The sequence below is a fragment of the Rhagoletis pomonella genome, unplaced genomic scaffold (genome assembly GCF_013731165.1).
Source record: "Rhagoletis pomonella isolate Grant_MI unplaced genomic scaffold, Rhpom_1.0 Rhpom_scaffold_00005, whole genome shotgun sequence".
NCBI lineage: Eukaryota > Metazoa > Arthropoda > Insecta > Diptera > Tephritidae > Rhagoletis > Rhagoletis pomonella.
In genome coordinates, this window is record NW_023458559.1 from 888,380 (window position 1) to 890,735 (window position 2,356).

At 29.2% G+C, this 2,356-nt stretch overlaps 1 long non-coding RNA gene across 1 annotated transcript; it reads left to right on the forward strand.

Moving 5' to 3' along the window:
• The first annotated feature begins 1,208 nt into the window (after window positions 1-1,208).
• Window positions 1,209-1,946, forward strand: LOC118739788. The gene is made up of 3 exons (XR_004993043.1): window positions 1,209-1,259; window positions 1,508-1,637; window positions 1,697-1,946. It is a non-coding gene; the product is annotated as an uncharacterized LOC118739788 (long non-coding RNA).
• Window positions 1,947-2,356: the final 410 nt, after the last annotated feature.

The following is a 2,356-nucleotide window of genomic DNA, read 5'->3' on the forward strand; positions in this document are numbered from 1 at the left end:
GATACTTATAGCTCACAAACTTAGCGACCATTTAGTAGAAACTCCTAAGTCTGAAATTCTCTATAAATATTTCTGCATCCCGCATGAAAATAGGTTCCTGTTAATACCCATTCTTCATCATCTTTTTCATGAGTTTTCTATTTAAAATTTCACGGTATGCATATATGTACATACATCTGTACATTTTCCGTTGGAATTATAAAATCTATTATATTTTAAGACTTCCACCAAAATATTTCGTAAAATGAGTTAATGAGGTAATTTGCAAAGAAATAGAACGGGTGAGAATATCTTTCCAATGATACCACATAAGTCTAAATGGGTAAAGTTTTGGCTGAGTTAGTCAAGTTTTTCTTAAACCAACCTTTAAAAAAGTTCAAAACCAGCATCAAAAATTTCATTATGATTCCTTAACTTATTGCGTTTTGATAACACACTATTAATAAAAATGTTTCATTCATTCAAGTACTGACTTTTTTCCAAGAAAAATGGAAGATATAATTTATTTTGATGACGAATCCCAGGTTGAGGAGGTTTCAAATGAGCAATCCCAACAATGGCCGCAATCCTCGTTTCATACATCGGAAGGTAAAGATAATATAATATATAATAATATAATAATATAATATAATATAATATAAAATATATATAAAAGAGCCCAATTTCATATTTTCGTCCTGCGCTAGTTAAAATTAAAAAAAAAAAAAACTATAAAAAAAATATAAAATAAAGTACTCGCTTACTATGAAATCAATATAACTCACAAATAACCTTTCATGCTTAACCTTTCATGCTTCCACTAATAGTCCTTTTATTTACACAGATGCTAGATGACGGTGTTATAATGGCTCAAAATCAAACAATTAGAGAGTGCAAGGTGATGTTATCCAAAGTTCATCGCTCAGTATGCCGATTGACAGGGGAGATTGAGGATGAGCTCCAGGTAGAAATTGCGGCTACATTGCCAATTTCTAGCATCGACGCTGCCCATGATGTCGAAGAAAATTTAAAAAATGCAAAATATGTGGAAGCTATGGTAAAATTATTTAGCTACAAAAATTTTAAAGTACTTACATAAATTTAATATTGTATACTTCACAGAAAATTTAATTATTTAAGCTTAAAGGAACGAAAGGATCCGTTGATGCTGTTTTCAAAAAACTTTTGACGGACGACCTTCTTATCGTTTTTAACTACGACGGAAGGAAAAAACAAAAAAGCCCTGAATAAATTAACGCTGATAAACGATTTATTATTTGGTAATACTAATGAAATATCCAGTAGTTTTGTTAGTTATTTTGCTAAATATAGGATTGTGCCGCTATTCAATTTAGGTCTGTTTTTAACACAATTCGACCTAATTGATTTTGTTTTGAATTTGATTAATTTAAGTTAGACTTATTTAAATTTAGCATAATCAGTATCCGTACAATCTTGGAATTAATGTCGTTATTTTATTCAATCAAATATTTATTAAAATCCATTCTGTTTCAATAATTCTATACAGAAGTATTTAAATCAGAAGGGCGCCTTAATTTTGAGAAAAACTTGAGGAAAAGCGTGGAGCTCAGCCATAACAGATTTCGGCAAAGGAAGGTGCTGCAAGGAAGCAAGGCCAATATTTAATTAATTTAAAAGTGAGTAAAATGTGAGTAAATGTAAGTCATTGTTTTATTAATTATTCTTTTCACTATAGGTAAAGACTTTCCAGCGGTGCCGCAAATATGTTATGCATTCTATTTCTAAAACTTATTCTTAAGTATCCCAGTCTTTATGTAAATATAGAATGTATGTATGTAGATATAAGTGCATATACATATTATGTATAGCATCCCAACAAGCATTTCTGTATTTTTAAAAGTATCTTAAAGCAAGCTTGCTATATTAACAGCGTTTTTAGTATTAAGTTTATTTTAAGTTTTTCAAATGAAGCTATTATAAGTGTTTGGGGGTATATTTATAAATCACTAAACCTTAAAACTAAGCTGCAAATGTTTACGATAAAAGCCAGAAGAAATACTTTTATTTAATCTATTATAAATTTATATTCACGCGCTTATAAAGAAGGTGCCGTTTCGATTATATTACGCTTTTTTTATGCGTTTTAAAAACCAAGAATAATCGTTTTGTAAAGCAGCATTTACGTGAGGCGATTTTGTAAGCGATTCAATATCGCTTAAAGAGTTTAATCGCTTAGAAAATCTTACATTAGGTGATTGCTGCTTAAGCTTTATGTTTATTTTAGTAAACTTGCAAAAATAATACTTTTTAGTTTAGTTTGCTTGTTGGGATATAAACCCAAAATTTCATTTTCATCCAATAATTTATAACACAATTCAATTATAAGTTTAAATGT